This window comes from Sphaerodactylus townsendi, linkage group LG01 (genome assembly GCF_021028975.2).
Source record: "Sphaerodactylus townsendi isolate TG3544 linkage group LG01, MPM_Stown_v2.3, whole genome shotgun sequence".
Classification (NCBI taxonomy): Eukaryota; Metazoa; Chordata; class Lepidosauria; order Squamata; family Sphaerodactylidae; genus Sphaerodactylus; species Sphaerodactylus townsendi.
Genome location: NC_059425.1, coordinates 23,920,711 through 23,944,171, shown reverse-complemented (window position 1 = coordinate 23,944,171; position 23,461 = coordinate 23,920,711). Strand labels below are relative to the sequence as shown.

The following is a 23,461-nucleotide window of genomic DNA, read 5'->3' as shown; positions in this document are numbered from 1 at the left end:
CTGTAGATCAGCTCTAGATCATTGCTCCAGGCTGGCCGGGTAAAATGGCATGCACCCTGTTACAGTTGATTCAAAGAAGTAAGAAAAGCTGAATGGAGTAAGAAAAGGCAAAATCTTTGGGCCAGGAAACTAAAAAAAATGTACTTGGATATTATCTTTATGAACATTATTTTTATTGAATTGTCGAAGGCTTTCACGGCCGGAATCACTGGGATGCTGTGTGGTTTCCGGGCTGTCTGGCCGTGTTCCAGTAGCATTCTCTCCTGACATTTCGCCTGTATCTGTGGCTGGTATCTTCAGAGGATCTGATGGTAGTAAAGCAAGTGGAGTGTAAATACTTGTGGAATGTCCAGGGTGGGAGAAGAACCATTTGCATTGGTTGAAAGTGTTAAGGGTTATTATTTTTACTTAAGATGAATCCTACCAGATCAGGTCAAAGGGGTGCCAGGAAGGAATGGGGGTCAAAGACTGGCATAAGAGCAAGATACTGCTCTCTGCAAAGTGGATGCCTCTCAGAGAGTTTTAGGATCCATCTTGTGGGTCAAGCCTGGCCAAGAAGGAAATTGGCTGCTGAACTTCTCCTGTGGCCATGAGGTGTTCCTGCCTGGGCAATGGGGATAATACCCATTGTGCCATCCTGGAGTTATTTAATCAGTGCTCCAGGCCGACCATTATTTATCCTATCTGCACCCACCCCATCAATCAATCAGTATTCAAGAGAATAGTCCAAGCAATCAATTCTTTGTGTCTGGCTTTCCTGCCAGCTTACTTCATACTGCCTCAGGACCCATTTTGGGGTACAAATATTGGTTCTTTGGCCATTCACTGTATCTGTGTGTTCTATGTATGCAAGCTCCCCTATTTGTGTGTCAGCTCTTTCCTTTTTCTCCTTGGAACTCTGGTTGTTTTTCTTTTCAGCTCTGCTTTCCCTGGACGTCCCTTGAAGACTGGTAATTATCACCCATCCCTAAAACCCTAACCAACTTCTTCCAGTTTCTCATAGTAACCTCTTGTATGTTTTGTGTATTGTATGTTTAAGCTCATTGCTTAAAATATACGCATATGTTCATTGTTTAAAATATATTTCTAATTTTTATCATTCTATTCTTTAGTAAAACCAGTTTTAAATATACAGTTGTCTGCTCACTTGAGAGTTTTCACCCAGGACTATCCTGGTATACATTTTCATGACCTTTATTAGTTTATTGACACATAGGTTGTTGATACCATAGGTTATTGATCCCAGTTACGCTCTCTGTCTCCAGTTAATTCCCCCCAACTAAAGTGGAGACTGCCTACTTAGGGCAATAAAAGGGCCATGTAGAGTCACTTTCTGGATCTCACAGTGGCCAGCTAAATGTTTATGGAAAACCCATAAGCAGTAGTGCATGAAAGAACAGTCTTGTATGTCTTAAGCGTCTGGTAGAGGTATATGGCTTTTGGATGTGGAGGATATTATAGCTAATCAAAAGATAGAAAATCTCCACTGGATCAGTCCACAGAGCCTTCTAGCCTTTAATTGCCCAAAGTGGCCAGGCCAGAAATCCTCAGGCAAGACTCTCTGCAAATATTTTACCCTCCAACTGTTGTTATCTTTCTCCATATATATCCTTTCAGATCTTACTTCCCTTTCTCCCTTCTTGTCCCATCCCTTTGCAATGTTTTCTGGCGTCCTTTTTACATTCTTTGCCCTCCAGAAAACCTGGACTTCAAGAGTATTTACATTCCTGCTGCTAGGTTTTATGGTGTTCTCTCCTCCCCCTCCCCTGCCCTTTGTGGCTCTCCTTTTAGCTTTACAACATATAATCCTTAGCCACCTACTCAATCTCAGATGATGGGAGATGGGCTGGTCAGACCCACTGTGGGTTTCCTAGCAATGGTGCTATGTTGATTTGGAGAGGAAGCTTTTCAATGGCTGGTAAAATTGCACAGGGCATGAGATGAGGTTGGACTGGGATGAAGAAAAAGGCTTTGCTGAATTATGAGAAGACAGACTGCTGGTCTAGTGCGGCAGGACAGACAGCTTCTCACAAACAGCCTGTGTGGTCTAGTGGTTAGTACTGAACTATCATTGAGGAGAATGGAGTCCTGATTGCTATATAGCCAGAAAGCTTATTTACCTGCGTATGTTATTTGCTTCATTTATACCCACTTGATTATTTGCTTCATTTATACCCACTTGGTTATTTGCTTCATTTATACCCTGCCTTTCTTCCCAATGAGGGCCCAATCATTCCCAATAAGGGCCCATCATTCTCCTTTTGTCCAGAATAGCCCTGTGAGGTAGGCCTGTGTGTGTGTGTGTGTGTGTGTGTGTGTGTGTGTGTGTGTGTGTGTGTGTGTGTGTGTGTGTAATCACCCAGCAGTCTTTCAGGGCAGAGTGGGGATTCAAACCTGTGTCTCAGAGGCCCCTTTTGCACCTGCAAAATAATCCACTTTCAATGCACTTTGAAGCTGGATTTTACTGTGCGGAATCGTAAAATCTACTTTGAAACAATTGTGAAAGTGGATTGAAAGTGCATTATTCTGCAGGTGCGGAAGGGGCCTTAGAGCCCAGTGATAGAAGCAACGCTGGAAGCAACTGTAGCAACCCCAAGCTCATCTACCGTGTTTCCCCGAAAATAAGACAGTGTCTTATATTAATTTTTGCTCCCAAAGATGCGCTATGTCTTACTTTCGGGGGATGCCTTATATTTCGCACTTCAGCAAAACCTCTACTACGTCTTATTTTCAGGGGATGTCTTATATTCGGGGAAACAGGGTAGTACACACCTCTGCACCATGCAGGAAATTCATAGCTACCCCCCCCCCCTCCTTTGCTAGTGATCCCTGCTCTGTTCTTAGAGGAAAGCAAACAACCTCCAGGATCCCTGGGCCAATCTGGTCTGGAGGAAAATTCCTTCCTGACCCCAAAGTGGTGATTGATGTTACCCTGGGTGTGTAAGAAAGGGCCTCTAGAACCAAGCACTATCATCCCTTTCTGCCTTCCCTTTCGTGGTCTGCCTAAATGCATAGTGAGGCACAGAATCAGCATTGCTGTCCGATGGCCACCTAGCCTTTGCTTAAAAACCTCCAAAGAAGGGAGCGCTCACCACCTCCTGAGGAAACCTGTTCCTAGTCAGACATTCTGACCACTATACAACAGTGTCCTGATCACTGGGCAGTTGTGAGAGGGAAAGGGGGAATGCATACTATTTCCTGTATGATACACGTGTGGTAGAGGCTACTATGCACCCCCCCCCATCACATTTCCCTGACTGGTAAATATTAAAGTGAAAAACTCCAAGATATAGTTAAGATCTGGAATGGGGGTTCCCAAAGACCTCCCCCACCCCCAAATCAGGTCACATCTGACTTATGGCGACCTCTGGTGGTGTTTCAAGGCAAGAGACATTCAGGGGTGATTTGCCACTGCCTGTCTTCACCACAAACTTGGAATCCCTTGGAGATCTCCCATCCAAATACTTGCCAAGGTTGATCTTGTTTGTATTCTGGGATCTGCGGAGAATAAGCTAACCGGGGCTATCCAGGCCAGAGCATCCCAGTGAGATTATTTACCATGGGAGGGTCTGATTTGACTGTAGGCAAGGCTGTTTAAACTGACTTCCTGCTTTAACTCTACTCCTTCCCTACCTTCACAACCATTGGTTCTGGTCAGGGGAGAAACGGTCCTATCATGATTCAACGATCATTCCTTCTCCCCAGGGAACTGTAGGTCTGTTTAGTGGGTTTGTGTGGCTGACAGAGAACCAGCAGTGTTCTTTTGTGTGTGTAAAATGCTGTCGAGTTGCAGTCAATTTATGGCAACCCTGTCGTATTTTCAAGAGAAGAGATTTTCTGAGGTGCTTTGCCATTGTCTTTCTGTGCATAGAGACCCTGGAATTATTTGGTGGTCTTCCATCCAAATACTAGCCAGACCAACCCTGCTTAGCTTCTCAGATCTGATGAGACGTGGCTAGATTGGGCTATCTGGGTCATGCTCCCCCCGAATGACAATTTTCTGGTTTCTCTCTTTTTTTTGATGGAGGGTAGTCATCACAGTTAAACTGATGTAAAACCAGCATAAACAACATATACTTGTATAAAGCCAGATGTAAACTGTGTGCACTTGTATAAAACATCTATAAACTTGGTATAAAATCAACAGAGAGCCAGTGTTGCATGGAGGTTAGAGCACTTGACTGGGATCTGGGAGAGCCAGGTTATAACCCCCACTCTGCTGTGAAACTCACTGAGGGGCCTTAGGCCGGTCACTCTCTTTCAACCTGACCTGTGTCACATGGTTGTTGTGGTAGGAAGGGGAAAAGTAGGGTATAAATCTATCTGGAAGAAGAAGAGTTGGTTTTTACACCATGGAATCAAACCTAGTTCTCCAATTAAGAACCCATCTCTCTTACCCATTAGAAAATGCTGGCTCTCAACATATATATCCCTGAGCTCCTTGGAGCAAGGTAAACAAAAGTACAGTTTGTAGTAGTTTAGATTTTATTTTTAGGGTTTTTTTTCCTGTCTAATTTTAATCTTTCTCCAAGAAGTTCAGAGCACCCTATACAGTTCCCTTTCATTTTATCCCACAACAATTGGATGAGGTAGGTTAAGCTGAGTGATAGTATGTCACTTCCAAGGCAGAATGGGGGCTTGAAACCAAGGTTTCCTAATCCAGCACTCTAAGAACATAAGAACATAAGAACTGGCCTGCTGGATCAGACCAGAGTCCATCTAGTCCAGCACTCTGCTACTCGCAGTGGCCCACCAGGTGCCTTTGGGAGCTCACAGGCAGGATGTGAAAGCAATGTTACTGCACTGCTGCTGCTGCTCCCACAGGCACCCTGGTCTGCTAAAGGCATTTTACAATCTCCAGATCAAGGAGGATCAAGATTGTTAGGCATAGATCGACTTCTCACTCTCCATAAATCTATCCAAAGGCCTTTTTTCAAAGCTATCCAGGTTAGTGGCCATGTACCACCTCCTGTGGCAGCATATTCCAAACACCAATCCTGCGTTGTGTGAAGAAGTGTTTCAACACAGTAGTCCTAATTCTTCCCCCCAGCATTTTCAATGAGTACCCCCCTGGTTCTAGTATTGTGAGAAAGAAAGAAAGAAAAATTTCTCTCTGTCAACATTTTCTACACCATGCATAATTTTATAGACTTCAATCAGATTCCTCCCCAGACGTCTCCTCTCCAAACTAAAGAGTCCCAAGTGCTGCAGCCTCTCCTCATAAGGAAGGTGCTCCAATCCTTCAATCATCCTCGTTGCCCTTCTCTGCACTTTTTCTATCTCTTCGATTGGGATGCACCAGGTCTCAGAGATGCTGTGTGACTTTGTAATGGGTCCTAGGATCTACCTCTGGAGCAACTGCTTGTTGTAGTTATTGCTCAACCAGTTGTGCCTGGCCTTTTAATTTGGGATTTGAAAAATGTCGTGGCAATGAGATATTTAGAAAATGTGGGCTCAATATAATCTCAAGTCTAACTTTTGCAGAAGCTTTGGAATGGAATGAAGGTTTGCGTATGTCCTTGTTACGGAGGAGGGAGGGAACCCAACCAGATTTATCGTTAAGACTTTGCTATCACAAAGGAATGATAGAAATGTAAAACATATGACTGAAGATCATGAGTTCGGCTTGCAGCCATCCTCGAGCTGAGTTCGTTTTTGAAATCTCTTTTGATGATTTATTGACAGTCATGCCACTGAGAAGAGCCTTCGTTGAGAATTTAATAGCTCCAGAACCTGCTTTTCTTCTTCTTTTTTTTTAAAAAAATATTTTTATTTTCTGACACAAAAAGACAAAGCACAAAAACATACAAAAAGAAAACCAAACCAAACACAACCCATTACATGTAATAAGATGACTTCCAGCTATCTCAGCTTTGACTGCAGGTTAACTCTAACTTCAGTGAATACAATTAACATGTTGGTTCAGTAATTCTTTCTTAAATGTCTTCTGGTAATTAGAATCTGCTGTTTTCTTCAGATTTCAAGCCCTGATACTATTTCTCTACTTGAGTAGTTCTTCAAAAGGTATTCTGTAAAGGATTTCCAGTTTTGTGAAAAATTGTCCAAACTGTTCTCTCTTAATAATGCTATCAGTTTTGCCATTCTTCATATTCTGTAACTTCAGAATCCAATCCCCTTTTGTTGGTATCTTATTGTCTTTCTACTTTTAAGCAGATAAAGTTCTTGCTGTAGTTGTCATGCACCTAAACAGAGTTCTAAATGGCTTAGGAATTTCTTCATCCATTATTCTGAACAGAGAGGCCTCCATTTTTTTTCAAAATTGTTATTTTCAGGATTTTTGCAGTCCCTTGAGTATCATGTCTCAAAAAGTCATAGCCTCTTTACATGCCCATCTCATGCGAAAAAAGACCCCTCTTTCTATTGACGCTTCCAGCACCTATTTGACAAATCTTTATACAATTTTGCCACTGGGTTAAAATACAATGTGTTTATCTGTTTGTGTGTTCTTTTTCCAATTATAATGATAATATGCTATAAATTAAAAACCTTTCCTCTACACTCTCCCACTGTTCCATCAAAGTATCACGACCAACATTTCTAGACCATTCACAGGTTTAAATTAACATTTATTATCTTGAAAAATCAACAACTCTATATGGTTGTTGTAGATTTTCTAAATTGTATGGCTGTGTTCCAGTAATATTTTCTCCTGACGTTTCATCTGCATCTGTAGCTATGTAACCCCAGCTATGTAGAAGGGATAACTGTAAGGTGACCAGATTGTCACCTTTAAAACCGAGACGGGGGGCGTGCGCATGTGTGCGCGCGCATGCGCACAGCCACAGGGGCGCACAGCCTTTTGGGGCGCTCCCCGGTTTCCCGCCCTGTGACAGGGTGGGAAACGGGAGCGCCCCATGAAAAGTCTTGAAGACTGCTGCTTTACCTTCTAGGGTGCTCCCATGTTTGGAGGCGGGAGAAGGGGGGGAGGCCTTGAAGGCAAAATCGGGACAATTAAAAAACCCCGCGGGACGCGGGACAGATTGGTTTATGGCGGGACTGTCCCACCCAAAGCGGGACGTCTGGTCACCTTAGATAACTGTAATACCTGTCACTAAGGCCAGCCCAAATGTCACTAATCAGCATGTCTAATTTAACCTCACAGAATAGGACAAATTCTTAATTCTTGTGGTTGCTTGCTGCTCTTAAACATATTCATTATCACCTTACCTAAAGCTTTTCTGGATTAAAATTAAAGTCCATCTAGCTCAGTGTGCTGTCTCCAAGAAAGCCAGGCAGATTTTAGACTTAAACTGCTACTGAACACTGCATGTCCATTTAATATCAGGAAGCTTTCTCCCCGACAGTTGAATGCCAACGGCCCCTGTTGTGCTACCTCAGTGACAATGCAAAGCTGTATTTACTATTCCATTCGGTAACCTATGCAGCTCTTGCACATCTGCTTATCAATGGCTGATTCCGCATGGGCCAAAAACAGCGGTGTGAAAACTGTGTGAAAACAGTATAAACCCTTTTACACCATTTTCACAGCATTTTCACACTGCTGTTTTTGGCCCATGAGGAATCAGCCAATGACATTTTTCTTAACAGGAGTTCAGCCTATGGGGCTCCCTTCCTATTTAACAATCACAATAATCTGGTTAGGTACGTTCAAAGGTGGGATCCAGCAGGTTCACACAGGTTCCCGAGAGTAGGTTACTAATTATTTGTGTGTGCTGAGAGGGGGTTACTAAATGGTGATTTTGCCATGTGATTTTTGCCTTAGTTACGCCCCTCCTCTCAGCAGTAGTGCGCAGAACTTGAAGTAGTCTAGCAGGAGGTGCACCGGCGTGCGTGGCAGCCTGCGCCTGCGTGCATTCGTTTCCCGCCCAAGGACTGGCGCAGCAGCTGTGTTCTTGCCACAGCCCCGCCCAGAAATGCCCCGCCCCCGGAATGCCCGGCCATACCCCCGTTGTGCCCTGCCCAGCCCCATTGGTGCTACACCACAGTTTGAATCCCACCACCATGGGAACCTGTTACTAAAATTTTTGGATCCCACCACTGGGTACGTTAGGCCGAGAGTATATCACCAAGATCAACCAGTGAGCTTTCCTGGCAGTAGGAAATGAACTTGGGTCTTCCAGTTTCTACTCTTACACTCTAACCATTACAGAATGGTGCAGTGGTTATGAGCAGCGGAATCTAATCTGGAGAACCAGGTTTGTTTCTCCACTCCTTGACACAGAGTCCTTGGGCCAGTCACAGTTTGTCAGAACTCTCTCAGCCTCACCTGCCTCACAAGGTGCTTATTATGGGGAGAAGGAGGAAACGTGATTGTAAGCTGCCTTGAGGCTTCTGCAGGTAGAGAAAAGCAGGGTATAAAAACCTACAGCTCTTCTTCTAACAGCACAGTCTCCCAGGTAGGTTGCATACATTGTAAAGCACAGGGTGGTTCTAGTGGGGATGGTGAAACCAGCTTTCATATATCACTATAAATTTAAGAACCCTGTGTGAGCTCATTTAGAACTGTGTCTGGTTTTTTTCCGCGTGTCCACATGAAAGGTAGGGAAAGGGCTGAGGAGAGCATGAAGCAGCCGGTCCGAGACTTATTTGGAAGTAAGTCACATTGAAATCTCAGAGGTGCATGGACTATCAGTGGAACTGTTAATTTGGGCTGTACGTCACTGGAGTATAGAGTGAGCGGTACAGAGGCAGTTATGTACTACATCAGCTCTGCATTCACCTTTAAAGAAAATGATGGGTTTGGATGATGGATTAGAAACTCATCTTAATCTTTGTATAAATTCATAGTCCTGTTCAGTCCTCCGACTGAATGTACAGCTTTCCCTGTCCTCTACTGATACGCAGAAGCGTACCAGGGGTAAATGGTGCCCAGAGACAAATTGTCTCCAGGATGCCCCCAGGCTCTGCTGCCCCCCCTCTGCCCCCACCACCCTAGCTCCGCCCCCTGATGCTCCAGGCTCCACCCCACTGTCCTAGACCCCGCCCATGTCTGCGGGACGCAGGCAAAGGTCTAGGGTGCCCACCTCCCCCCCCCAACAGACTCCCCCCCACCTGGATGGGTGGCGAGGCATGCGAAAGCGTTTTTTTGTTTCTTGACAAACCAACTTGATAGGACAACTGGGACTTCCACAGGTCACATGGGGGAGACGATTTTGTTTCCCCCACGTGGCTAGAAAATTAATAGCCAGGGACAAGGGAGGTGCCAATTGTCCCTAGGCAGATACGCCACTGCTGATACGACTTCTGATCACTTTCTACTGTAATAATAATTGTGTGCAATCGATTTGGAACTGACTTGCGGTGACCTTGGGACTGTGGGGTTTTCAAGGCAAGAGGTGAACCGAGGTGGTTTGCCATTGCCTGTCTCTGCATTGCAATGCCCGCCTTCCCTGATAGTGCCCCATCCTACTGACTCTAAAAGGTTTCTGTTGTCTTCTCCTTAAGTGTGTACTGTCGTGTGTAGTGATTCCAGAGGGGCACTTGTGTTCACCTGTTGGATCAAAAAACAAATAGGATTCTTGTGGCACCTTAAGGACAAGCAAAACTTTATTCCAACAAAAGCTTTAATGGGCCAGAGCCCCCTTCATCAAATGTGGTAAGTCTCATTGCTAAAGTTGCCAACCTCCAGGTGGTGGCTGGAGATCTGACTGGAATTACAACTGGTCTCCAGGTTACAGAGATCAGTTCGCCTGGAGAAAACGGCTGCTTTGGAAGGTGGATTCTATAGCATTATACCCCACTCAAGTCCCTCCCCTCCCCGAGGTCCACCTTCCTTAGGCTCCACCCCCCAAATCTCCAGATGTTTGTCAGCCTGGAGTTGGCAACCTTACTAACTGAAGAAATGGGCTCTAGTTTATGAATGCTTATGGTAAATTGGCCAGGCATAATTTCTATTGAGGGTTTTCCCCGAGAAGGGCTATAATTCACTTAGACCCCAACTGGAACGAATGGAGGAATCATGTATATCTGAGGTACTGCAGGTCAAAATGACCCCAAGTGGCTGTGAAAACTCTCTTTTAATAGTTCAACTATTACCTCAGCATAACGCAGTAGTTAAAATAAGATGGTGATAACCATTCAGTATTCCAATTTTTATTTCTTGCCTCTAAAAGTGTGAGTTGAAAGGATATTTGTCTGCCCCTTCCTTCCTTCCTGCCCTGTTCTGTGGTTTAGCAATTGTTGTCTGTGGTTTTACATATGTATTCCTATTCTGTGCTTTGTTGGAATCTATTGGGCTGCAATGCCAGATAGGTGGAAATGTTTTTTCAAAGCGTAGGAGAGTGTTTAACAAGTGTATATGGATTACAGCTGACATATAACTTTTTGTACTTCTTCTGTAAACAGCTTTCTTCGCATTTGGAACTGCTTCGCCCTCCTTCTCCAAACAAAGCTTTTATCACAGAGAGAACGCAACCTGGTTGTGGTCGGCTTGCCTCACCTTTATCCATCATTCCCTGCCCAGCAGCTCAGTCTGGTAGAATCTTTGCTCTGTTTTTGTGTCTGCTTTCCAAGGTTCCCATAGAAACACTTCCTACCGGAAGCGTTTAACAATCCTTCCCTTCCGTCCCTACCCTTTCCCTCCCTTTGGGGCTCAGATGAGATCACCCAATGACCTCACACTTCATTCTTTAAGCTAAAATTAATATTTGTGTTTTGCTTATCAGCTCCTCCCTTCTGTTCTGTGCATATGTGCAAAGTGCCGTCAAGTCACAGCTGACTTATGGTGACCTAGTAGGGTTTTCGAGTCAAGAGACTAACAGAGGTAGTTTGCCCTTGCTTTCTTTGCATAGTGATCCTGGTATTCCTTTATTACCGTGTTTCCCTGAAAATAAGATAGGGTCTCATTAATTTTTGCACCAAAAGATGGATTAGGGCTTATTTTCAGGGTCAGTCTTATTTTAGGGGAAATACGGTACCTTCACAATTCATTAAGGTGTGCTCTCGGCAGCCCCTTGCTTCCTCATCACGTGTGATGCAAGCTGCATCCTCATTGGCTGGGAGCACCCTGCTGGATCACACCATCTGTAACTACCAGTAGGGCTTATTTTTGGAGTAGGGCTTATATTTTAAGCCTCCTCCAAAAGTCCTGAAAAATCATGATAGGGCTTATTTTCAGGGAAACACGGTATTTATTTGTTCCATTTATAGCCTGCCCTACACTGACGTCCCAGGGCAGCTTACATAATGGGGTTAAAAGCCCCCTTAAAACATACAATCCTAAAAAACATAAACATTAAAAATCACCATAATAACATCAGTTAAAAACAGTCAATAAAAACATCACTAAAAATCCCCACCCCACCCTTCCCCCACACTTCAGCTGGCACTGATGTGGAGGACCCATCCAAATACTAACCAGGACTGACCCTGTTTAGCTTCTAAGATGGCATAGATCCTGGTGCTTAAAGACCTTTTGACCTATGTCCCATTACAAGTCTCAGGAGTGCATTTAATGCAATTGTCATCCTCTAACCAGGGACTGGACTTCTCCTGGAAATACAATGGATGGGCAGACTACAGTGATAACTTCCCTTGCAAAAAATGGCAGACTTTATGGTATAATGTCCCCCTGAGCTCTCTCACCTTCCCAAACTCTGCCTTCCCCAGTATCCACCCCCAAATCTCCAAGAATTTTTCAACCTGGAGTAGGCAACCTCCTCTTTTACTCCCCTCTCAACATTTTTGCTCGTAGTGATTTTGTGACCTGCTTTCCTGCTTTTGCCTTTTCTGTAAAGCTAATTATAGAACCATAGAGTTGGAAGAGAGCACAAGGGCCATCAAGACTAGCTCCATGCCCTGCAAGAAGACACAATCCTGACAGATGGCCATTCAGCCTCTGCTCAAAAACCTCCAAAGAAGACCACCACCCTCTGAGGCAGTGTATTCCACTGTCACAATTCCACCTAATGTTTAGGTGGAATGTCTTTTCCAGTACTTTGAATCCATTATTCCTTGTCCCAATCTCTGGAGCAGCAGAAAACAAGCTTGCTCCATCTTCAACATGGCATCCCTTCAAATATTTAAACACACTATCATGTCACCCCTTAATTTTCTCTTCTCCAGACTAAACACACCAAGCTCTCTAAGCTGCTCCTCATAGGACATGGAATCCAGACCTTTTACCCTTTTGGCTGCCTTCCTCCAGCTTGTCAGTATCCTTCAGGAATTATAGTGCCCATAACTTGACACAGTATTCCAGGTGAAGTGTGCCCAATGCAGAATAGAGTAGGATTATCACGTCCCTCAGTCTAGACACTGTACTCCTATTCATGCAGTCCAGAATTGCATTGGCTTTCTTGGCTGCTGCATCACACTGCTGACTAATGGTCAGTTTGTGGTCTATTAAGACTCTTAGATCCCTTTCACATGTACTGTTGTCAAGCAAGGTGTCCCCAATCTTACATTGGTGCATTTCATTTTTTTCTGCCTAGTTCAGTATCTTATATTTATCTCTGTTGAAATTCATTTTGTTAGTTTTGGCCCAGCTCAGTATATTCAAGAAAAGCAGAAGCATTTAATTAGCATCATTGTAATGGTAGATATCAGAAACTGACTTCCTGGATATTTGTTTTCATGAAGCTTAGCATTTGTACAGAGCTTTTCAGTGGGCAAAGAGCTCCACACACATCAGTGATTCTTCATGGGGAACATTTATCTTCCCTGGAGCTAGTCTACCAACTTTAGGAGCTGTTGTGGGTATTCCCAGATGTATGGTAGTTTCTGCTCCTAACATTTCACCTGCATCTATGGTTGGCATCTTCGGGGTATGTCATGGTAAGATAGGGAGGAGACGGCACATTGTGGCATGGAGAGAAACACATCTCTCCATGACATGCTCCTGAAGATGTCAGTCATAGATGCAGGTGAAACATTAGGAGCGAAAACCTCCAGACCACAGCCACACAGCCTGGAAAACCCACAGAGGACAGTCAATTCCAGCCATGAAAGCCTTCGACAATACAAACCTTAGGAGCTTTCAGGATTTTTAGGAGCAATTCAGGATTTTAGGCAGCCTCTCCACTCCACTGACAGTGACATCTGACAGGTCTCTGTAACTAGCCATAGTTTTGCCTTGACATCTGGACTGGCAAACTATGGTCAGATGTTGGTCTGCAGTGTCAGATTCCATTTTGGAAAGCCAAGCATTAATAACAGTTTGTCAGACTAGATCAGTGGTGGCAAACCTTTTCGAGACTGAGTGCCCAAATTGCAACCCAAAACCCATTTATGTATCGCAAAGTGACAACACGGTAATTTAACCTGAATACTGAGGCTTTAATTTACAAAAAACTGTTGGCTCCAAGGCATGCGTTACTTGGGAGTAAGCTTGGTGGTAGTCGATGGCTTTGCTTTGAAGCAACCGTGCAACTCTTCCAATGGGTGAATCACGACCCTAGGAGGGTTTACTCAGAAGCAAGCCCCATTGCCAGCAACTGAGCTTACTCCCAGGTAAAGGATTTTGCTTTTCTTCCTCAGTGGAGTTTAACAGCACTTAACAGGTCTACCTACACTGCTTCCCCAAAATTAGGTCTTAGGTTTAATGCTAATAATCGAGCCCAGCGGCCCAGGCCAGCCTAGATGTGTGTGTGTGGGGTGTGTGTGTGTGACTGTTTGTGCGTGCCCACAGAGATGGCTCCGAGTGCCACCTCTGGCACACGTGCCATAGGTTCGCCACCACTGGTCTAGATGCTATGGCAAACTGTGGTTACTAGTGAAATGAAAAAGAGAGGAAGATTTGCAGGAATGTGTGAATCAATTGTTTCTAAATCTCATAGTGTGGAGGATCAGGTGAATTGGTTCATGGACTTGAAGGAAGCTGTAACCAAGGGGAAGGTAGTTCTGGGTAAATGACTTCATTGTAAAATAGCTGACCTAGAACTTATCAGGGAATCTGATTGTGTTCATTTAGGATTCCACCAGGATCAAGGTTTTTCCTCCCATTACAGGTATTAAACAAGCAGAACAAAACTAGGCAGTAGAAAACAGTGACAGTCCAGTAGCATCTTAAAGACCAACAACATTTCTGACAGGGTATGTGCTTTCCTGAGTCACAGCTCACTTCTTCAGCTCATGCCCTGCCAGAAATGTTGTTAGTCTTTAAGGTGCTACTGGACTGTCCCTCTTTTCTATTGCTGCAGACAGACTAACATGGCTACCCATTGCGATCTGTCTCCATGGAAAGGCAGGCAGGTTGTGTTACCAACAATTACTACTGTTGCGAATGATCACTGGTCTTTTATTCACAGGTTGGAGCTTGTTGGGAGTCTTAGTTGTGATAATAATATCACACTCCTTATAAACGCAGAGTTTACGCAATAAAGAGACAGAGGCCGTTGCTTACTGAAAGATAGAGTTTACTGACTATAAAAGAAGGGAGGGGAACTTGGAAACAAAACAAGAAAGTATCTTTTTCATGGCTAACAAAAACTACTGGAGAACATGTGCAGAGAGTAACAAAGGAGATATACCTATTGCCTATGTGCAGACCTGCATGACCAATGAGAGTCAGTTACCTGACCACTGACTTCTGACCTCACTAACTAATTAGCATGCACAACATTAACTCCTTCATTGCTGGATCGTGTGACTGGCCCTTGCCAAATTACAACAGAGCTGTTTGTGTTTCAAGATGTTTTGACCCCTCTGCTTGCAATTTCCCCCCTTCTTCCTGTTTGTATGTATGTGCAGGTGCTGCCTCACTAGGGTGATGAGCTTTGGGTTGGGAAACACTTCAAGGTTTTAGGGATGGGAGTCTAAGGAAAGTGGGGTTTGGGAGGGGGAGGGATTTCAGTGGAATATTATGCCATCGAATCCAATCTCCAAAGCGGCCATTTTCTCCAGGTGAACTGATCTCTGTTGCCTGGAGATTATTTGTAATAGCAGAAAATACCCAGCCACCATCTGGAGGCTGGCAACACTATGCTTCACAGCATTTTTAAATCACTTTAAAATGGCGGCGGCAGCAGTGGTGGGATTCAAATAATGTAACAACCGGTTCCAGTGGTGGGGGTCAAATAATTTAACAACTGGTTGTTTACAAGCACCATTTTAACAACCAGTTCTGCCGAAGTGGTGCGAACCTGCTGAATCCCACCCACCACTGGGCGGCAGTGTCCATGGATCACACTTATCATGCATAGTTTGGTCTAAGGCTGTGGTGGCGAATCTACGGCACTCAGATGTCCATGGGCTACAATTCTCATCAGCCCCTGCCAGCAAGGCCAGTTGGCAGGGGATGATGGGAATTGTACTCCATGAACATCTGGAGTACCGTAGGTTCACCACCACTGGCTAAGGGTTTTACCAACCTGCAGACTCTGGGGGCTTTTTTAACATGCCCCAAAATGGCTCCATGGAAAGGTGGGCAGATTATGTTACCAACAATTACTACTGTTGTGAATGATCACTGGTCTTTTGTTCACAGGTTGAAGCTCTTTGTGTTTCAAGAAGTTTTGACCCTTCTGTTTGCAATTTCCCCCTTTCTTCCTGTTTCTTCCCCGCACCCCCACCGCCTTTCCTCCTTGGTCCATTCTGAACAACCAGTTGGAAAAAGAATGCTGGGCAATTTGAAAACTCTGAGATGTTTTTTAGTTGGAGCTAATAAAAGTTGTTGGACTTCTCTGTGTGTGCTCTGCTCCTTGTTTGTCTTGCTTCTTGTCCCCATTTTTAAACTGAGATTTGAGATTATATTGGTTGAGAAAAGGCATTGTAAAAGAAGTGGCTCTTGAGGAGAGACTTGAAAGAGAAGTGGATCTTGGTAGAGTGGGAGATGGAGACAGGCTGGTAGATAAGGAAATGCTGAAACCGGTAGAAGAGGGAGGAGTCATCCGTGACTGGTTTCTGACTGTTCTACCTTGGTTTTCTAAGGGTTCGATCCCACTTCCTTCCAACTGAGGGCCTGAAATAAAACCAAGAGGATCTCTTCAAACAACATGCGTCCTGTCTTTGTCTCCATTCTCTGGTCACCTTCTATATTTATAAAACTGTTTAACTGACCTTCCGGACGACTCAGTGCCAATGCCGCAGGAGGCAGGGGAGGAAAATTCCTATCAACAGTTGGTGCTTGGAAAAAAAGCGAAACAGGAAAAGAAGTTGAGATCATCCTTCTTCCGTTTCTGTCTTCAATGATTCCCAGGACTGTGAGGACTGTGGTGGCCACGTAACCTTGTGTTCCCCAAAACGTGCTGACGAGGGAGGGAAGCCGAACAGGGGGCAAAGGTCAAGTGCCAGAGGTAAGCGGCTCGGAACTCTGAAAATGAGAGGTGTTGGGGTTCAGCTCTGCCCAGAAACAGAACCCCCTCACTGGGAAGGCTATATTATTTTGCTAGTATCATCTGCATTCATGGTGTTTTACAGAAGCAAAAAAGCGGGGTCCTTATCCTAACAGTAGGCGAGAAAACAGAGACTGAAGGGAGCATAGCAACTAATTGAGGGATGATGTACAGTGTCAGCCTTGCATGCAGAAGGTCCCAGGTTCAATCCTCAGTATCTCTAGTTAAAAGAATGGGGTAGAAAGTGATGTGAAAGACATCAGCCTGAGACTCTGAATAGCCATGGCCAATCAGAAGAGAGAATACTTCCTGGGCTTCAGAGGGGACTAAAGTTACTTGTACGTCTCTTTCTCCTCCTCCTGATCAGCTTTATCTTCTTGGGTGCTGTGTGGTTTCCGGGCTGTATGGCCGTGTTCTAGCAGCAGTCTCTCCTGACGTTTCGCCTGCATCTGCGGGTGGCATCTTCAGAGGATCTCTGAAGATGCCAGCCACAAATGAAGTAGCTTATCAGGAAAGAATGCTCTAACTAGAACATAACCCGCCTGTAGCTCCACAGTACTAACAGTCCGGCTTACGATGAAAGCCCAACCGACAATACAGCTTTATCTTCTCTTGTCATAACCCCAAGCAGGGTCCCCTTAAATGCCTGTCTGCCAGCAGGGATCATATGGCCTTGCCCTGCCCGCTCTTGTGAGATATGCACAGCTCGTGGACTTAAAAGAAAACTATGTAAACAGGCAGGCCAGAAGACAGTGGAACTGGCAATGATCTTTTCAGGGCAAATCTCAAATGCATGCAAGGTAACCACACTGACCACTGTAGACTTGCGACTACTTTATACTCACAGGTTTCCTAGCTTTGCTAAACTAATTAAATGTCTAGTAGTGTGCCAGGAAGGAACCCATAATCCCTACTGAGCCTAATTAGGTAGTATACGGGCTTTCATTTTTTCTTTTTTGCCATTTGACACACTAGTACTGCCCTGCTTCCTTCTTTTTCTTCTGTCTCCTCTATGGAACTGTATTGCCCTGATCTAGATAGCCCAGGCTAGCCGGATCTCATCAGATCTCAAAAGCAACGCAGGATCAACCTTGGCAAGTTTTTGGATGGGAGACTCCAAGCAATACGAGGGTCATAGTAAACCATCTCTGAATGTCTTTTGCCTTGAAAATCCTACAGGGTTGCCTTAAGTCAGCTGTGACTTGACAGAAAAAAAGAAAACTGGATATGTATCTACTAACTGATGATATACTTCATGCATCAGATGAAATCTTCTCTACTGCACAAAAACCAGCGTGGTGTAGTGGTTAAGAGCAGGTGGATTCTAATCTGGAGAACCGAGTCTGATTCTCTAGTCCTCCACCTGAGTGGTGGAGGCTTATCTGGTGAACCAGATGTGTTTCGCACTCCTATGTTCCTTCTGGGTGACCTTGGGCTAGTCACAGTTCTTTGGAACTCTCTCTTCCCCACCTACCTCACAAGGTGTCTGTTGTGGGGAGAGGAAGGAGGCATATAAATCCAAACTCCTCCTCCTCCTCCTCCTCCTTCTTCTTCTTCCATAAACAGCTGTTGATTAAGATGCCTCAATTCATTATTTGTTTATTTGCCCAGATGTAGATAGTTCAGGCTAGCCTGATCTTATCAGATCTCGGAAAAGCTAAGCAGGGTCAGCCCTGGATAGTATTTAGATGGGCATCCTCCAAGGAATACTAGGGTTGTGTGGAGGCAGGCAATGGCCAACTACTTCCTCTTGCCTTAAAAACTCTATGGGATTGCTGTAATTTAGTTGTGACGATGGCAATTTTTTTTAATTTAAGAGACTCATATATCACTTTTCCAAAAGAGTGTAGTCCCAAGTGCTATATATACCAATAATAAAGAAGAATGGATAAAAACAATAACAATAATAAAGCAGAATTAATAGCATATTAAAATGATTAAAATATCACAGCATAACAACTGAGAAAAACCATGAGTGCCTTAGGAGAAAACCAGAAATTCTAAGAAAGGCAAGCCATCAAACGGCAATGATACCGTGTTTCCCCGAATATAAGACAGTGTCTTATATTAATTTTTGCTCCCAAAGATGTGCTATGTCTTATTTTCAGGGGATGTCTTATTTTTCCTGTGTTCTGTTCATTGGGCATGCTTCCAAACAAAAACTTTGCTATGTCTTACTTTCGGGGGATGCCTTATATTTCGCACTTCAGCAAAACCTCTACTATGTCTTATTTTTCGGGGATGTCTTATATTAGGGGAAACAGGGTAACAGCTTTGGAAACCATTTGGAAATGTAAATGAAGAAGCCAAAGGCACTTCAGACATACAAAAATGCAAACAACAGTTACCGGTAGTTTAAAATTAACCAATTCTAAACATTCAGATGTACAGGAAAAATTTTTTAGCCTGATCCCGGCATAAGAACTGCTGGCACTCAGACTAGAGATAACCAAAGATCTCTACAGTTAGCCATGAGGACTAGAAACATCACTGGAGAAAACATGGAATTTCATACCGCCTTAATTGGAAACACACTGCGGTGCATGGAAAAGCAAGCAGTTCATGGTGGCGATCAACGTGCACACCCTTTCGTAGACAGACGTGCCTGCTGGGCAAAATTTTTGCAACTTTCAGAAGAGTCCTGCAGTTTTTGACTCATTTCCCGTGTCTCCCTCTGCACACCTCATTCCGGCACCCAGATGGGTAATTGTTGGAGACATTGTTCCTCTGCTGCCATGATCCCAATCTGACCCTGGCTGAGTTGAAAGCCCTTTGAGAGCAAGATCAAAGTCAAAGGAATGTTTGAACAAGGCTTTATGATGGGTGCCTCTGCAGGGGCAGATTTTGTGCCATGGCTCGCTTAACAAAATACATTTTCTTTCTTTTTTTTAAAGCAACCCTCTCTCCAGGTAGAGAAGTGGTTAGATGCAGGAAGCAGGTTACAAGCACAGAGCCTAAATCTCATTCCTTGTTGGGCTGATTATTAAGCTTTGTTGGGGAAGCTGGTTTGCAAGCAGTACTTTTCATATTCTATCTTTATTCTACCAAATGGATAAATGATGCTGATAAGGAAACAGGCCTGGATTATTCTGCAAAATATATTCTGTGTCTGCTAGTTGTGAGAAGGGACAAAAAGCTATGCTCTCCCATTCCTTATCTAAAAGAACATGAGAGTTCATCTGGAGGCCATCAACTAGATCTGTGATGGCGAACCTTTTCAAGACCGAGTGCCCAAATTGCAACCCAAAACCCACTTATTTATCTCAAAGTGCCAACACGGCAAACACTGAGCCCTTCGGGGGAGGGCGGTTTATAAGCCCAATAAATAAATAAATAAATAAATAAATAAATAAATAAATAAATTTAACCAGAATATTGAGGTTTTTGTTGGCTCCGAGGCTTGCGTTACCTAGGAGTAAGCTTGGTGGTAGTCAGTGGCTTTGCTTTGAAGCAACTGTGCAACTCTTCCAACGGGTGAATCACGACCCTAGGAGGGTTTACTCAGAAGCAAGCCCCATTGCCAGCAATCAAGCTTACTCCCAGGTAAAGGATCACACTTTAGTTCTTCCCATGAAAATCAGTGGGGTTTAACAGCACTTAACAGGGTTACCTACACTGCTTCCCCAAAACTAGGTCTTAGTTTTAATGCCAATAATCAAGCCCAGCAGCCCAGGCCAGCCTAGATGTGTGTGTGGGGGGGCACTCTGTTTGTGCGTGCCCACAGAGAGGGCTCCGAGTGCCACCTCTGGCACACGTGCCATAGGTTCGCCATCACTGAACTAGACTGAGTATGAAGGCAAAATTCTTCCCATTAATTATTCCCAGTATCTGATATCCTAAAAAATAAAACGCTACAAAATTGAATGTCCCAATGACGAACCCTCCACCAATGGTGAGTCCTGCTCTGCCATTGGTGCAAGGGTTGCTGTTGGGAAATTCGAGTTCTTCCAGGCCTGCGGGCCCTCAGAAGCCCTGTCTCCACCTCCACTCCCCACTTTCCCCTCCTGCCAGCGCAGGTCCTGGCAACCCCCCCCCCCCCGGCCTTCCCTTCCCTTCAAGCATCAAGGGTAAGTGCACTGAGAGGGGAAGAGTACCAACACTTCAGCACATTTTTTGGGTGTATGTGTGCTTGCTAAAGCCCATTGCATCATCTCCCCAATGGGCTTTTACTGCTAGTCCAGATATATGTTGCCTCTAAACATGGAGGTTCCATTTTAACCAGATTGGGAACCAAAAAGGTTGAGGTAGCATACAATAACAAAAAAATTGTTTCTTTATTGTGTGCACAAATTCTTGGAGCCCTTATAATAACGTACAGTTTAAAATGCAACCTGCCCATCCTTGAAAATAACTGTATATTCACTTGTGTATCTGGGTATATATTTTCTGAGACACTGAGGAAGGCTTTTTGGGCAAAATGCATTTGGTCACAGTGGTTTTATGTGTGTTATCAAACTGTATTGTTTATATATGGTGGTTTTAATACTTCTATGAGGCTTTGTTTTTAACCTTTTTTATGAATTTATGCATGCGATAAAGAAAATACTATTTTGTTCATTTATGCTCGCACAGGGGTCTGCAACCTGTGGCTCTCCAGATGTTCATGGACTACAAACCCCATCAGCCCCTGCCAGCATGGCCAGTTGGCTTATGGGATTTGTAGTCCATGAACATCTGGAGAGCCGCAGGTTGCAGACCCCTGTGCTAGCACAACCTTCTTTAGTTCCTTTTTTTTGGTGTGTGTGTGTGTGGGAGAATTGGATTTGGTTCCCTTCTATTTAAGTCTCCATGACCAATAACAATTACTGATGGACTTATCCTCCATTTATTTTCTAGTTTCCTTTTAAAACAACTGGCCATCAATATATCAGTGGAGTTGTGTGTTCTGTGACCTGCTTGAGCGTTCTGTGAAGAAATGCTTCCCTATACTCTGACCTGTACACATTATCTATCCACCAATTTCCTTGGAAAGCCTTGAGTTCTTGTATTGTGACTGTGTGTTTTGTTCCTTCTCACTCTGCCTTCTCCACACCACTGAAAATAGTTTATTAGCTTCTAAGATGACTTGTAATATTATAACTGAGGGATTCTGTAAGTTACGCAAAATAGTAGCTGCTGCATTGTTTTGAAAAGTTCTTTAATCCGCACAATTGATCACACCCTTTAAAAAAGCTACTGTTCCTTCCGGATGAATTGATCACCAGGTTCACCTCAATCATGGTAACAACTCAAGAGGGTATCATTTGGAAGGGTTAAATATTTTTCCTGTACCTATGCTTTGGTCATTCTAGTGTGCAACTGAAAGTTGGGATCTGGCTGTCTTTATATTTACTAGCAGTAAAGCCTGCTGTGCAGACAAATACAACAGGCTCTAGTAAATTGTTGGGGAAGGTGCTCATGAGCTTCTTGCTGACCTGGCTGGAATAGGTCACTGGCCCGGTGGCAACATCCTTCCTTCCTTCTTTCCCTTGTCCTCTGTCAGTTCCTGGTAGCGGAGAAGCCTGGCTGCACACCCCCTTCCCTTCCCCCATTTGCTATGAGCAGCACCTGCCCTTCTCAGGGCAGTCCCACCCCCCTCCCCATGTGTGGAACTGGCATCACACTGCATGGTGGAAGGTGGAAAGGACTGGCGGATGCAGCTTCTATTGGTCTCCTTTCAAGCTGCAGGGTGCTAGAACAGGAGCTTTGAATGGCCACTGCAAGCACGCCTGGCCCCAGTTGAGGAGATGCCAGGGGGCTTTTGGAAGGGTGTATGAGTGGGGCTGAGGTTTCATGTGTGAGACAGAGTTGCATTTCTCAGGGGTGTGTTGGTGACGACTGTGTTGTCAAAGCAAAGTATTGTGGGGGGTGTAGTCCAGTCAGCCCCTCTTTGTTGGGGAAATGGCACCCTCTGGACTACATCTCCCAGAGCCCTTCGCTTTAAGGAGTGAGTCATCGGGAACATGGCTTGCCTTTTATATAGTAGAATTGTTTACAGGTATAGCAGATGTTTAGAATTCTACTATTATAGAACATGAAAGTTCTGTTGCTACCATAAGGAAAACTGATTTGTTTTCTCCTTTCGATCCAGAATTTGACTTGGGAAATTTCCTTGCTGAGATATAGTCAAAGCTAGTCAAATATACCAATGCTTTTGCTGTGAGTGTAGAGACCTCTCCAGACACCAAGCCATTTGCCTCTGGAGACAGACCCCACTTCTGCTGAAATGCTTTGAAGTTTAATAAGTAACAAAGGCGGTGGTTGAAAGGGTGCACTACCTTAAACACTGATGCATTTTTAAAAATTCATCCCACCCCTTCTTCCCTTCTTGCTGAAGATCTGACCCTGGCCAACTTCAAATGTTGTGAATTCTCTCTCCCCTTTTCAAAGATCCTTCCGATTTCGCAGGAAGAGTTGGAAGTCGCCTAGCAACCCACCCTTGGATTGCTGCCTCTGTTTTTTTGTGCTGCAGTGCCCAAACTTTATTTCCCTCAGCTTTTCTTGTATGTTGTATCAAGTACATAGTTTCTTGTATGGGGGAATTGGCATCCTTTATTCAGAGAGTTGCCACTCCCCACTCTACCCCTTGTCTTTAAATAATTGTGGGACATGTAGAACTTCCAACTTCCTCTTAATTGCAGTTTATGCATACTGTGCAAGCGAGAGAATTAACATGAACTGCAGCCGGGCCATCTTTGGTGTAACCAAACTGGCCATTTTGTTACAGTTCTTTTCTAGGTGGGAGACATGCTTTTGTTTTTATACCAGACCCGAACCTTTGGTAATCCAGGAAAGGAAACTGCTGAGGTGTTTTGGGGCGTTCCATTTTTACCTCAGCAGGCAGAGTTTCCTGACGAGGCCTAGAAGGCGACACCAAGGCCTGGTACAATGCTTTGCAACGCTCCCACACTTCATTGGCCTTCCCTCTTATGAATGGTTATTTCTTAGTTTTGTGTTTATTTTGTGTTAAGAGGTGATAAGTCTGTCCACACTAGACTTAAGTGACTAGTTACCGACAGGAATTTTGCAGGGCCTGTAAAACAACCTTGTTCAATTGAGCCTCTCCACCTAGTTAGCTGGGGAGATCGTAAATATGCTAGCCACTGCCTCGGCTTGCTATGGGTATGGAAGGGAGGGGGGTGGGTTTGTTGCCATCTAATTTTATACGTTGATTGGACCTGTTTTATTGTATTGTATTTTATATGGGTTTTTATCCTGTTGTGTACGCC

General features: G+C 44.3%; 1 protein-coding gene across 5 annotated transcripts in view; it reads left to right on the top strand.

Annotated features, from left to right (window-relative positions):
* ARHGEF2 (Rho/Rac guanine nucleotide exchange factor 2) overlaps positions 1 to 23,461 on the top strand; it is a 199,412-nt gene that overhangs the window by 9,903 nt on the left and 166,048 nt on the right. For 3 of the 5 annotated variants that reach the window (XM_048513802.1, XM_048513793.1, XM_048513766.1), the window contains exons 2-3: positions 10,327 to 10,456; positions 15,850 to 16,214. The exons of 1 other annotated variant lie outside the window; for it this stretch is intronic. The gene's annotated coding sequence lies outside the window, so the exon portion shown is untranslated. The remainder of the gene's footprint in view (positions 1 to 10,326; positions 10,457 to 15,849; positions 16,215 to 23,461) is intronic. One more of the 5 variants, XM_048513776.1, reaches the window with a different exon arrangement.